Raw genomic sequence first — 15599 nt, forward strand, 5'->3', positions numbered from 1 at the left:
AACTGAGTCACTCAGATCACACGTGTACCCAAGCATGCTTGAAACTCATTCAAATGCAAGTGCTTCTATCTGTTGTCTTGATTGTTTCCCACTCATTCCTTTTGGTTTGGGGAACATGTCAAAATCCCATGCCCAGAGAACTTCAGGTAGAGTTCGGGGAAATGCTCAGTGGACAACCCAGGCAGGGTAAGGATCAGCATTTCCACACTACTCAGAGAATTTTTATTTTCAGGGATGGATTTTTAGCCCAATTCAAGCTGATGAAAAGTGGTTTCGTGAAAATCGCAGAAATTTTTTTTTCAGAAACTCCGATGTGTCTTGAGGTCGCGATGCACCACGCGACAGTTGTATTCCAAAATTGAGTCACTCAGATCACACGAGTACCCAAGCATGCTTGAAACTCATTCAAATGCAAGTGCCTCTATCTCTTTTCTTGATTGTTTCCCACTCATTCCTTTTGTTTTGGGGAACATGTCAAAATCCCATGCCCAGAGAACTTCAGGTAGAGTTCAGGGTAATGCTCAGTGGACAACCCAGGCAGGGTAAGGATCAGCATTTCCACACTACTCAGAGAATTTTTATTTTCAGGGATGGATTTTTAGCCCAATTCAAGTTGAAGAAAAGTGGTTTCGTGAAAATCGCAGAAAATTTTTTTTCAGAAACTCCGAGGTGCCTGGAGGTCGCGGTGCACCAACCGACAGTTGTACTGAAAACTGAGTCACTCAGATCACACGAGTACCCAAGCATGCTTGAAACTCATTCAAATGCAAGTGCTTCTATCTGTTGTCTTGATTGTTTCCCACTCATTCCTTTTGGTTTGGGGAACATGTCAAAATCCCATGCCCAGAGAACTTCAGGTAGAGCTCGCGGAAATGCTCAGTGGACAACCCAGGCAGGGTAAGGATCAGTATTTCCACACTACTCAGAGAATTTTTATTTTCAGTGATGGATTTTTAGCCCAATTCAAGTTGAAGAAAAGTGGTTTCGTGAAAATCGCAGAAAATTTTTTTTCAGAAACTCCGGGATGCCTGGAGGTCGCGGTGCACCACGCGACAGTTGTACTGAAAACTGAGTCACTCAGATCACACGAGTACCCAAGCATGCTTGAAACTCATTCAAATGCAAGTGCTTCTATCTGTTGTCTTGATTGTTTCCCACTCATTCCTTTTGGTTTGGGGAACATGTGAAAATCCCATGCCCAGACAACTTCAGGTAGAGTTCGCGGAAATGCTCAGTGGACAACGCAGGCAGGGTAAGGATCAGCATTTCCACACTACTCAGAGAATTTTTATTTTCAGGGATGGATTTTTAGCCCAATTCAAGTTGAAGAAAAGTGGTTTCGTGAATATCGCAGGAAATTTTTTTTCAGAAACTCCGAGGTGCCTGGAGGTCGCGGTGCACCACGCGACAGTTGTATTCCAAAACTGAGTCACTCAGATCACACGAGTACCCAAGCATGCTTGAAACTCATTCAAGTGCAAGTGCTTCTATCTGGGGTCTTGATTGTTTCCCACTCATTCCTTTTGGTTTGGGGAACATGTCAAAATCCCATGCCCAGAGAACTTCAGGTAGAGCTCGCGGAAATGCTCAGTGGACAACCCAGGCAGGGTAAGGATCAGTATTTACACACTACTCAGAGAATTTTTATTTTCAGGGATGGATTTTTAGCCCAATTCAAGTTGAAGAAAAGTGGTTTCGTGAAAATCGCAGAAATTTTTTTTTCAGAAACTCCGGGATGCCTGGAGGTCGCGCTGCACCACGCGACAGTTGTACTGAACCTGAGTCACTAAGATCACACGAGTACCCAAGCATGCTTGAAACTCATTCAAATGCAAGTGCTTCTATCTGTTGTCTTGATTGTTTCCCACTCATTCCTTTTGGTTTTTGGGAACATGTCAAAATCCCATGCCCAGAGAACTTCAGGTAGAGCTCGCGGAAATGCTCAGTGGACAACCCAGGCAGGGTAAGGATCAGTATTTCCACACTACTCAGAGAATTTTTATTTTCAGGGATGGATTTTTTAGCCCAATTCAAGTTGAAGAAAAGTGGTTTCGTGAAAATCGCAGAAAATTTTTTTTCAGAAACTCCAGGGTGCCTGGAGGTCGCGGTGCACCATGCGACAGTTGTATTCCAAAACTGAGTCACTCAGATCACACGAGTACCCAAGCATGCTTGAAACTCATTCAAATGCAAGTGCTTCTATTTGTTGTCTTGATTGTTTCCCACTCATTCCTTTTGGTTTGGGGAACATGTCAAAATCCCATGCCCAGAGAACTTCAGGTAGAGTTCGGGGAAATGCTCAGTGGACAACCCAGGGAGGGTAAGGATCAGCATTTCCACACTACTCAGAGAATTTTTATTTTCAGGGATGGATTTTTAGCCCAATTCAAGTTGATGAAAAGTGGTTTCGTGAAAATCGCAGAAATTTTTTTTTCAGAAACTCCGGGGTGTCTTGAGGTCGCGATGCACCACGCGACAGTTGTATTCCAAAATTGAGTCACTCAGATCACACGAGTACCCAAGCATGCTTGAAACTCATTCAAATGCAAGTGCTTCTATCTGTTGTCTTGATTGTTTCCCACTCATTCCTTTTGGTTTGGGGAACATGTCAAAATCCCATGCCCAGAGAACTTCAGGTAGAGTTCGGGGAAATGCTCAGTGGACAACCCAGGCAGGGTAAGGATCAGCATTTCCACACTACTCAGAGAATTTTTATTTTCAGGGATGGATTTTTAGCCCAATTCAAGTTGATGAAAAGTGGTTTCGTGAAAATCGCAGAAATTTTTTTTTCAGAAACTCCGATGTGTCTTGAGGTCGCGATGCACCACGCGACAGTTGTATTCCAAAATTGAGTCACTCAGATCACACGAGTACCCAAGCATGCTTGAAACTCATTCAAATGCAAGTGCCTCTATCTCTTTTCTTGATTGTTTCCCACTCATTCCTTTTGTTTTGGGGAACATGTCAAAATCCCATGCCCAGAGAACTTCAGGTAGAGTTCGGGGTAATGCTCAGTGGACAACCCAGGCAGGGTAAGGATCAGCATTTCCACAATACTCAGAGAATTTTTATTTTCAGGGATGGATTTTTAGCCCAATTCAAGTTGAAGAAAAGTGGTTTCGTGAAAATCGCAGAAAATTTTTTTTCAGAAACTCCGGGGTGCCTGGAGGTCGCGGTGCACCACACGACAGTTGTATTCCAAAACTGAGTCACTCAGATCACACGAGTACTCAAGCATGCTTGAAACTCATTCAAATGCAAGTGCTTCTATCTGTTGTCTTGATTGTTTCCCATTCATTCCTTTTGGTTTGGGGAACATGTCAAAATCCCATGCCCAGAGAACTTCAAGTAGAGTTCGCGGAAATGCTCAGTGGACAACCCAGGCAGGGTAAGGATCAGTATTTCCACACTACTCAGAGAATTTTTATTTTCAGGGATGGATTTTTAGCCCAATTCAAGTTGAAGAAAAGTGGTTTCGTGAAAATCGCAGAAAATTTTTTTTCAGAAACTCCGGGGTGCCTGGAGGTCGCGGTGCACCACGCGACAGTTGTATTCCAAAACTGAGTCACTCAGATCACACGAGTACCCAAGCATGCTTGAAACTCATTCAAATGCAAGTGCTTCTATCTGTTGTCTTGATTGTTTCCCACTCATTCCTTTTGGTTTGGGGAACATGTCAAAATCCCATGCCCAGAGAACTTCAGGTAGAGTTCGCGGAAATGCTCAGTGGACAACGCAGGCAGGGTAAGGATTAGCATTTACACACTACTCAGAGAATTTTTATTTTCAGGGATGGATTTTTAGCCCAATTCAAGTTGAAGAAAAGTGGTTTCGTGAAAATCGCAGAAAATTTTTTTTCAGAAACTCCGAGGTGCCTGGAGGTCGCGGTGCACCACGCGACAGTTGTATTCCACAACTGAGTCACTCAGATCACACGAGTACCCAAGCATGCTTGAAACTCATTCAAATGCAAGTGCTTCTATCTGTTGTCTTGATTGTTTCCCACTCATTCCTTTTGGTTTGGGGAACATGTCAAAATCCCATGCCCAGAGAACTTCAGGTAGAGCTCGCGGAAATACTCAGTGGACAACCCAGGCAGGGTAAGGATCAGTATTTCCACACTACTCAGAGAATTTTTATTTTCAGTGATGGATTTTTAGCCCAATTCAAGTTGAAGAAAAGTGGTTTCGTTAAAATCGCAGAAAATTTTTTTTCAGAAACTCCGGGATGCCTGGAGGTCGCGGTGCACCATGCGACAGTTGTACTGAAAACTGAGTCACTCAGATCACACGAGTACCCAAGCATGCTTGAAACTCTTTCAAATGCAAGTGCCTCTATCTCTTTTCTTGATTGTTTCCCACTCATTCCTTTTGGTTTGGGGAACATGTCAAAATCCCATCCCAGAGAACTTCAGGTAGAGTTCGGGGTAATGCTCAGTGGACAACCCAGGCAGGGTAAGGATCAGCATTTCCACACTACTCAGAGAATTTTTATTTTCAGGGATGGATTTTTAGCCCAATTCAAGTTGAAGAAAAGTGGTTTCGTGAAAATCGCAGAAAATTTTTTTTCAGAAACTCCGGGGTGCCTGGAGGTCGCGGTGCACCACACGACAGTTGTATTCCAAAACTGAGTCACTCAGATCACACGAGTACTCAAGCATGCTTGAAACTCATTCAAATGCAAATGCTTCTATCTGTTGTCTTGATTGTTTCCCACTCATTCCTTTTGGTTTGGGGAACATGTCAAAATCCCATGCCCAGACAACTTCAAGTAGAGTTCGCGGAAATGCTCAGTGGACAACCCAGGCAGGGTAAGGATCAGCATTTCCACACTACTCAGAGAATTTTTATTTTCAGGGATGGATTTTTAGCCCAATTCAAGTTGAAGAAAAGTGGTTTCGTGAAAATCGCAGAAATTTTTTTTTCAGAAACTCCGGGGTGCCTGGAGGTCGCGGTGCACCACGCGACAGTTGTATTCCAAAACTGAGTTACTCAGATCACACGAGTACTCAAGCATGCTTGAAACTCATTCAAATGCAAGTACTTCTATCTGTTGTCTTGATTGTTTCCCACTCATTCCTTTTGGTTTGGGGAACATGTCAAAATCCCATGCCCAGAGAACTTCAAGTAGAGTTCGCGGAAATGCTCAGTGGACAACCCAGGCAGGGTAAGGATCAGTATTTCCACACTACTCAGAGAATTTTTATTTTCAGGGATGGATTTTTAGCCCAATTCAATTTGAAGAAAAGTGGTTTCGTGAAAATCGCAGAAAATTTTTTTTCAGAAACTCCTGGGTGCCTGGAGGTCGCGGTGCACCACGCGACAGTTGTATTCCAAACCTGAGTCACTCAGATCACACGAGTACCCAAGCATGCTTGAAACACATTCAAATGCAAGAGCTTCTATCTCTTGTCTTGATTGTTTCCCACTCATTCCTTTTGGTTTGGGGAACATGTCAAAATCCCATGCCCAGAGAACTTCAAGTAGAGTTCGCGGAAATGCTCAGTGGACAACCCAGGCAGGGTAAGGATCAGCATTTACACACTACTCAGAGAATTTTTATTTTCAGGGATGGATTTTTAGCCCAATTCAAGTTGAAGAAAAGTGGTTTCGTGAAAATCGCAGAAAATTTTTTTTCACAAACTCCGAGGTGCCTGGAGGTCGCGGTGCACCACGCGACAGTTGTATTCCAAAACTGAGTCACTCAGATCACACGAGTACTCAAGCATGCTTGAAACTCATTCAAATACAAGTACTTCTATCTGTTGTCTTGATTGTTTCCCACTCATTCCTTTTGGTTTGGGGAACATGTCAAAATCCCATGCCCAGAGCACTTCAGGTAGAGCTCGCGGAAATGCTCAGTTTACAACCAAGGCAGGGTAAGGATCAGCATTTACACACTACTCAGAGAATTTTTATTTTCAGGGATGGATTTTTAGCCAAATTCAAGTTGAAGAAAAGTGGTTTCGTGAAAATCGCAGAAAATTTTTTTTCAGAAACTCCGAGGTGCCTGGAGGTCGCGGTGCACCACGCGACAGTTGTATTCCAAAACTGAGTCACTCAGATCACACGAGTACCCAAGCATGCTTGAAACTCATTCAAATGCAAGTGCTTCTATCTGTTGTCTTGATTGTTTCCCACTCATTCCTTTTGGTTTGGGGAACATGTCAAAATCCCATGCCCAGAGAACTTCAGGTAGAGCTCGCGGAAATGCTCAGTGGACAACCCAGGCAGGGTAAGGATCAGTATTTCCACACTACTCAGAGAATTTTTATTTTCAGTGATGGATTTTTAGCCCAATTCAAGTTGAAGAAAAGTGGTTTCGTGAAAATCGCAGAAAATTTTTTTTCAGAAACTCCGGGGTGCCTGGAGGTCGCGGTGCACCACGCGACAGTTGTATTCCAAAACTGAGTCACTCAGATCACACGAGTACCCAAGCATGCTTGAAACTCATTCAAATGCAAGTGCTTCTATCTGTTGTCTTGATTGTTTCCCACTCATTCCTTTTGGTTTGGGGAACATGTCAAAATCCCATGCCCAGAGAACTTCAGGTAGAGTTCGCGGAAATGCTCAGTGGACAACCCAGGCAGGGTAAGGATCAGTATTTCCACACTACTCAGAGAATTTTTATTTTCAGTGATGGATTTTTAGCCCAATTTAAGTTGAAGAAAAGTGGTTTCGTGAAAATCGCAGAAAATTTTTTTTCAGAGACTCCGGGATGCCTGGAGGTCGCGGTGCACCACGCGACAGTTGTACTGAAAACTGAGTCACTCAGATCACACGAGTACCCAAGCATGCTTGAAACACATTCAAATGCAAGAGCTTCTATCTGTTGTCTTGATTGTTTCCCACTCATTCCTTTTGGTTTGGGGAACATGTCAAAATCCCATGCCCAGAGCACTTCAGGTAGAGCTAGCGGAAATGCTCAGTTTACAACCAAGGCAGGGTAAGGATCAGCATTTACACACTACTCAGAAAATTTTTATTTTCAGGGATGGATTTTTAGCCCAATTCAAGTTGAAGAAAAGTGGTTTCGTGAAAATGGCAGAAAATTTTTTTTCAGAAACTCCGAGGTGCCTGGAGGTCGCGGTGCACCACGCGACAGTTGTATTCCAAACCTGAGTCACTCAGATCACACGAGTACCCAAGCATGCTTGAAACACATTCAAATGCAAGAGCTTCTATCTGTTGTCTTGATTGTTTCCCACTCATTCCTTTTGGTTTGGGGAACATGTCAAAATCCCATGCCCAGAGAACTTCAGGAAGAGCTCGCGGAAATGCTCAGTGGACAACCCAGGCAGGGTAAGGATCAGTATTTCCACACTACTCAGAGAATTTTTATTTTCAGGGATGGATTTTTAGCCCAATTCAAGTTGAAGAAAAGTGGTTTCGTGAAAATCGCAGAAAATTTTTTTTCAGAAACTCCGGGGTGCCTGGAGGTCGCGGTGCACCACGCGACAGTTGTATTCCAAAACTGAGTCACTCAGATCACACGAGTACCCAAGCATGCTTGAAACTAATTCAAATGCAAGTGCTTCTATCTGTTGTCTTGATTGTTTCCCACTCATTCCTTTTGGTTTGGGGAACATGTCAAAATCCCATGCCCAGAGAACTTCAGGTAGAGTTCGCGGAAATGCTCAGTGGACAACGCAGGCAGGGTAAGGATTAGCATTTACACACTACTCAGAGAATTTTTATTTTCAGGGATGGATTTTTAGCCCAATTCAAGTTGAAGAAAAGTGGTTTCGTGAAAATCGCAGAAAATTTTTTTTCAGAAACTCCGAGGTGCCTGGAGGTCGCGGTGCACCACGCGACAGTTGTATTCCACAACTGAGTCACTCAGATCACACGAGTACCCAAGCATGCTTGAAACTCATTCAAATGCAAGTGCTTCTATCTGTTGTCTTGATTGTTTCCCACTCATTCCTTTTGGTTTGGGGAACATGTCAAAATCCCATGCCCAGAGAACTTCAGGTAGAGCTCGCGGAAATACTCAGTGGACAACCCAGGCAGGGTAAGGATCAGTATTTCCACACTACTCAGAGAATTTTTATTTTCAGTGATGGATTTTTAGCCCAATTCAAGTTGAAGAAAAGTGGTTTCGTGAAAATCGCATAAAATTTTTTTTCAGAAACTCCGGGATGCCTGGAGGTCGCGGTGCACCATGCGACAGTTGTATTCCAAAACTGAGTCACTCAGATCACACGAGTACCCAAGCATGCTTGAAACTCATTCAAATGCAAGTGCTTCTATCTGTTGTCTTGATTGTTTCCCACTCATTCCTTTTGGTTTGGGGAACATGTCAAAATCCCATGCCCAGAGAACTTCAGGTAGAGTTCGGGGAAATGCTCAGTGGACAACCCAGGCAGGGTAAGGATCAGCATTTCCACACTACTCAGAGAATTTTTATTTTCAGGGATGGATTTTTAGCCCAATTCAAGTTGATGAAAAGTGGTTTCGTGAAAATCGCAGAAATTTTTTTTTCAGAAACTCCGGGGTGTCTTGAGGTCGCGATGCACCACGCGACAGTTGTATTCCAAAATTGAGTCACTCAGATCACACGAGTACCCAAGCATGCTTGAAACTCTTTCAAATGCAAGTGCCTCTATCTCTTTTCTTGATTGTTTCCCACTCATTCCTTTTGGTTTGGGGAACATGTCAAAATCCCATCCCAGAGAACTTCAAGTAGAGTTCGGGGTAATGCTCAGTGGACAACCCAGGCAGGGTAAGGATCAGCATTTCCACACTACTCAGAGAATTTTTATTTTCAGGGATGGATTTTTAGCCCAATTCAAGTTGAAGAAAAGTGGTTTCGTGAAAATCGCAGAAAATTTTTTTTCAGAAACTCTGGGGTGCCTGGAGGTCGCGGTGCACCACACGACAGTTGTATTCCAAAACTGAGTCACTCAGATCACACGAGAACTCAAGCATGCTTGAAACTCATTCAAATGCAAATGCTTCTATCTGTTGTCTTGATTGTTTCCCACTCATTCCTTTTGGTTTGGGGAACATGTCAAAATCCCATGCCCAGACAACTTCAAGTAGAGTTCGCGGAAATGCTCAGTGGACAACCCAGGCAGGGTAAGGATCAGTATTTCCACACTACTCAGAGAATTTTTATTTTCAGGGATGGATTTTTAGCCCAATTCAAGTTGAAGAAAAGTGGTTTCGTGAAAATCGCAGAAATTTTTTTTTCAGAAACTCCGAGGTGCCTGGAGGTCGCGGTGCACCACACGACAGTTGTATTCCAAAACTGAGTCACTCAGATCACACGAGTACCCAAGCATGCTTGAAACACATTCAAATGCAAGAGCTTCTATCTGTTGTCTTGATTGTTTCCCACTCATTTCTTTTGGTTTGGGGAACATGTCAAAATCCCATGCCCAGAGAACTTCAGGTAGAGCTCGCGGAAATGCTCAGTTTACAACCCAGGCAGGGTAAGGATCAGTATTTCCACACTACTCAGAGAATTTTTATTTTCAGTGATGGATTTTTAGCCCAATTCAAGTTGAAGAAAAGTGGTTTCGTGAAAATCGCAGAAAATTTTTTTTCACAAACTCCGAAGTGCCTGGAGGTCACGGTGCACCACGCGACAGTTGTATTCCAAAACTGAGTCACTCAGATCACACGAGTACCCAAGCATGCTTGAAACTCATTCAAATGCAAGTGCTTCTATCTGTTGTCTTGATTGTTTCCCACTCATTCCTTTTGGTTTGGGGAACATGTCAAAATCCCATGCCCAGAGAACTTCAAGTAGAGTTCGCGGAAATGCTCAGTGGACAACCCAGGCAGGGTAAGGATCAGCATTTCCACACTACTCAGAGAATTTTTATTTTCAGGGATGGATTTTTAGCCCAATTCAAGTTGAAGAAAAGTGGTTTCGTGAAAATCGCAGAAAATTTTTTTTCAGAAACTCCGGGGTGCCTGGAGGTCGCGGTGCACCACGCGACAGTTGTATTCCAAAACTGAGTTACTCAGATCACACGAGTACTCAAGCATGCTTGAAACTCATTCAAATGCAAGTACTTCTATCTGTTGTCTTGATTGTTTCCCACTCATTCCTTTTGGTTTGGGGAACATGTCAAAATCCCATGCCCAGAGAACTTCAAGTAGAGTTCGCGGAAATGCTCAGTGGACAACCCAGGCAGGGTAAGGATCAGTATTTCCACACTACTCAGTGAATTTTTATTTTCAGGGATGGATTTTTAGCCCAATTCAATTTGAAGAAAAGTGGTTTCGTGAAAATCGCAGAAAATTTTTTTTCAGAAACTCCGGGGTGCCTGGAGGTCGCGGTGCACCACGCGACAGTTGTATTCCAAACCTGAGTCACTCAGATCACACGAGTACCCAAGCATGCTTGAAACACATTCAAATGCAAGAGCTTCTATCTGTTGTCTTGATTGTTTCCCACTCATTCCTTTTGGTTTGGGGAACATGTCAAAATCCCATGCCCAGAGAACTTCAAGTAGAGTTCGCGGAAATGCTCAGTGGACAACCCAGGCAGGGTAAGGATCAGCATTTACACACTACTCAGAGAATTTTTATTTTCAGGGATGGATTTTTAGCCCAATTCAAGTTGAAGAAAAGTGGTTTCGTGAAAATCGCAGAAAATTTTTTTTCACAAACTCCGAGGTGCCTGGAGGTCGCGGTGCACCACGCGACAGTTGTATTCCAAAACTGAGTCACTCAGATCACACGAGTACTCAAGCATGCTTGAAACTCATTCAAATACAAGTACTTCTATCTGTTGTCTTGATTGTTTCCCACTCATTCCTTTTGGTTTGGGGAACATGTCAAAATCCCATGCCCAGAGAACTTCAAGTAGAGTTCGCGGAAATGCTCAGTGGACAACCCAGGCAGGGTAAGGATCAGTATTTCCACACTACTCAGAGAATTTTTATTTTCAGGGATGGATTTTTAGCCCAATTCAAGTTGAAGAAAAGTGGTTTCGTGAAAATCGCAGAAAATTTTTTTTCAGAAACTCCGGGGTGCATGGAGGTCGCGGTGCACCACGCGACAGTTGTATTCCAAACCAGAGTCACTCAGATCACACGAGTACCCAAGCATGCTTGAAACACATTCAAATGCAAGAGCTTCTATCTGTTGTCTTGATTGTTTCCCACTCATTCCTTTTGGTTTGGGGAACATGTCAAAATCCCATGCCCAGAGCACTTCAGGTAGAGCTCGCGGAAATGCTCAGTTTACAACCAAGGCAGGGTAAGGATCAGCATTTACACACTACTCAGAGAATTTTTATTTTCAGGGATGGATTTTTAGCCCAATTCAAGTTGAAGAAAAGTGGTTTCGTGAAAATCGCAGAAAATTTTTTTTCAGAAACTCCGAGGTGCCTGGAGGTCGCGGTGCACCACGCGACAGTTGTATTCCAAAACTGAGTCACTCAGATCACACGAGTACCCAAGCATGCTTGAAACTCATTCAAATGCAAGTGCTTCTATCTGTTGTCTTGATTGTTTCCCACTCATTCCTTTTGGTTTGGGGAACATGTCAAAATCCCATGCCCAGAGAACTTCAGGTAGAGCTCGCGGAAATGCTCAGTGGACAACCCAGGCAGGGTAAGGATCAGTATTTCCACACTACTCAGAGAATTTTTATTTTCAGTGATGGATTTTTAGCCCAATTCAAGTTGAAGAAAAGTGGTTTCGTGAAAATCGCAGAAAATTTTTTTTCAGAAACTCCGGGGTGCCTGGAGGTCGCGGTGCACCACGCGACAGTTGTATTCCAAAACTGAGTCACTCAGATCACACGAGTACCCAAGCATGCTTGAAACTCATTCAAATGCAAGTGCTTCTATCTGTTGTCTTGATTGTTTCCCACTCATTCCTTTTGGTTTGGGGAACATGTCAAAATCCCATGCCCAGAGAACTTCAGGTAGAGTTCGCGGAAATGCTCAGTGGACAACGCAGGCAGGGTAAGGATCAGCATTTACACACTACTCAGAGAATTTTTATTTTCAGAGATGGATTTTTAGCCCAATTCAAGTTGAAGAAAAGTGGTTTCGTGAAAATCGCAGAAATTTTTTTTTCAGAAACTCCGGGGTGCCTGGAGGTCACGGTGCACCACGCGACAGTTGTATTCCAAAACTGAGTCACTCAGATCACACGAGTACCCAAGCATGCTTGAAACTCATTCAAATACAAGTGCTTCTATCTGGGGTCTTGATTGTTTCCCACTCATTCCTTTTGGTTTGGGGAACATGTCAAAATCCCATGCCCAGAGAACTTCAGGTAGAGCTCGCGGAAATGCTCAGTGGACAACCCAGGCAGGGTAAGGATCAGTATTTCCACACTACTCAGAGAATTTTTATTTTCAGTGATGGATTTTTAGCCCAATTTAAGTTGAAGAAAAGTGGTTTCGTGAAAATCGCAGAAAATTTTTTTTCAGAAACTCCGGGATGCCTGTAGGTCGCGGTGCACCACGCGACAGTTGTACTGAAAACTGAGTCACTCAGATCACACGAGTACTCAAGCATGCTTGAAACACATTCAAATGCAAGAGCTTCTATCTGTTGTCTTGATTGTTTCCCACTCATTCCTTTTGGTTTGGGGAACATGTCAAAATCCCATGCCCAGAGCACTTCAGGTAGAGCTCGCGGAAATGCTCAGTTTACAACCAAGGCAGGGTAAGGATCAGCATTTACACACTACTCAGAGAATTTTTATTTTCAGGGATGGATTTTTAGCCCAATTCAAGTTGAAGAAAAGTGGTTTCGTGAAAATCGCAGAAAATTTTTTTTCAGAAACTCCGAGGTGCCTGGAGGTCGTGGTGCACCACGCGACAGTTGTATTCCAAAACTGAGTCACTCAGATCACACAAGTACCCAAGCATGCTTAAAACTCATTCAAATGCAAGTGCTTCTATCTGTTGTCTTGATTGTTTACCACTCATTCCTTTTGGTTTGGGGAACATGTCAAAATCCCATGCCCAGAGAACTTCAGGAAGAGCTCGCGGAAATGCTCAGTGGACAACCCAGGCAGGGTAAGGATCAGTATTTCCACACTACTCAGAGAATTTTTATTTTCAGTGATGGATTTTTAGCCCAATTCAAGTTGAAGAAAAGTGGTTTCGTGAAAATCGCAGAAAATTTTTTTTCAGAAACTCCGGGGTGCCTGGAGGTCGCGGTGCACCACGCGACAGTTGTATTCCAAAACTGAGTCACTCAGATCACACGAGTACCCAAGCATGCTTGAAACTCATTCAAATACAAGTGCTTCTATCTGGGGTCTTGATTGTTTCCCACTCATTCCTTTTGGTTTGGGGAACATGTCAAAATCCCATGCCCAGAGAACTTCAGGTAGAGCTCGCGGAAATGCTCAGTGGACAACCCAGGCAGGGTAAGGATCAGTATTTCCACACTACTCAGAGAATTTTTATTTTCAGTGATGGATTTTTAGCCCAATTTAAGTTGAAGAAAAGTGGTTTCGTGAAAATCGCAGAAAATTTTTTTTCAGAAACTCCGGGATGCCTGGAGGTCGCGGTGCACCACACGACAGTTGTACTGAAAACTGAGTCACTCAGATCACACGAGTACCCAAGCATGCTTGAAACTCATTCAAATGCAAGTGCTTCTATCTGTTGTCTTGATTGTTTCCCACTCATTCCTTTTGGTTTGGGGAACATGTCAAAATCCCATGCCCAGAGAACTTCAGGTAGAGCTCGCGGAAATGCTCAGTGGACAACCCAGGCAGGGTAAGGATCAGTATTTCCACACTACTCAGAGAATTTTTATTTTCAGGGATTGATTTTTAGCCCAATTCAAGTTGAAGAAAAGTGGTTTCGTGAAAATCGCAGAAAATTTTTTTTCAGAAACTCCGGGGTGTCTTGAGGTCGCGATGCACCACGCGACAGTTGTATTCCAAAATTGAGTCACTCAGATCACATGAGTACCCAAGCATGCTTGAAACTCATTCAAATGCAAGTGCCTCTATCTCTTTTCTTGATTGTTTCCCACTCATTCCTTTTGGTTTGGGGAACATGTCAAAATCCCATGCCCAGAGAACTTCAGGTAGAGTTCGGGGAAATGCTCAGTGGACAACCCAGGCAGGGTAAGGATCAGCATTTCCACACTACTCAGAGAATTTTTATTTTCAGGGATGGATTTTTAGCCCAATTCAAGTTGAAGAAAAGTGGTTTCGTGAAAATCGCAGAAATTTTTTTTTCAGAAACTCCGGGGTGCCTGGAGGTTGCGGTGCACCACACGACAGTTGTATTCCAAAACTGAGTCACTCAGATCACACGAGTACTCAAGCATGCTTGAAACTCATTCAAATGCAAGTGCTTCTATCTGTTGTCTTGATTGTTTCCCACTCATTCCTTTTGGTTTGGGGAACATGTCAAAATCCCATACCCAGAGAACTTCAAGTAGAGTTCGCGGAAATGCTCAGTGGACAACCCAGGCAGGGTAAGGATCAGCATTTACACACTACTCAGAGAATTTTTATTTTCAGGGATGGATTTTTAGCCCAATTCAAGTTGAAGAAAAGTGGTTTCGTGAAAATCGCAGAAAATTTTTTTTCACAAACTCCGAGGTGCCTGGAGGTCGCGGTGCACCACGCGACAGTTGTATTCCAAAACTGAGTCACTCAGATCACACGAGTACCGAAGCATGCTTGAAACTAATTCAAATGCAAGTGCTTCTATCTGTTGTCTTGATTGTTTCCCACTCATTCCTTTTGGTTTGGGGAACATGTCAAAATCCCATGCCCAGAGAACTTCAGGTAGAGCTCGCGGAAATGCTCAGTGGACAACCCAGGCAGGGTAAGGATCAGTATTTCCACACTACTCAGAGAATTTTTATTTTCAGTGATGGATTTTTAGCCCAATTTAAGTTTAAGAAAAGTGGTTTCGTGAAAATCGCAGAAAATTTTTTTTCAGAAACTCCGGGATGCCTGGAGGTCGCGGTGCACCACGCGACAGTTGTACTGAAAACTGAGTCACTCAGATCACACGAGTACCCAAGCATGCTTGAAACTCATTCAAATGCAAGTGCTTCTATCTGTTGTCTTGATTGTTTCCCACTCATTCCTTTTGGTTTGGGGAACATGTCAAAATCCCATACCCAGAGAACTTCAGGTAGAGCTCGCGGAAATGCTCAGTGGACAACCCAGGCAGGGTAAGGATCAGTATTTCCACACTACTCAGAGAATTTTTATTTTCAGGGATTGATTTTTGGCCCAATTCAAGTTGAAGAAAAGTGGTTTCGTGAAAATCGCAGAAAATTTTTTTTCAGAAACTCCGGGGTGTCTTGAGGTCGCGATGCACCACGCGACAGTTGTATTCCAAAATTGAGTCACTGAGATCACATGAGTACCCAAGCATGCTTGAAACTCATTCAAATGCAAGTGCCTCTATCTCTTTTCTTGATTGTTTCCCACTCATTCCTTTTGGTTTGGGGAACATGTCAAAATCCCATGCCCAGAGAACTTCAGGTAGAGTTCGGGGAAATGCTCAGTGGACAACCCAGGCAGGGTAAGGATCAGCATTTCCACACTACTCAGAGAATTTTTATTTTCAGGGATGGATTTTTAGCCCAATTCAAGTTGAAGAAAAGTGGTTTCGTGAAAATCGCAGAAAATTTTTTTT

The sequence above is a fragment of the Atractosteus spatula genome, chromosome 4, assembly GCF_055471065.1.
Source record: "Atractosteus spatula isolate fAtrSpa1 chromosome 4, fAtrSpa1.hap1, whole genome shotgun sequence".
Taxonomy (NCBI): Eukaryota; Metazoa; Chordata; class Actinopteri; order Semionotiformes; family Lepisosteidae; genus Atractosteus; species Atractosteus spatula.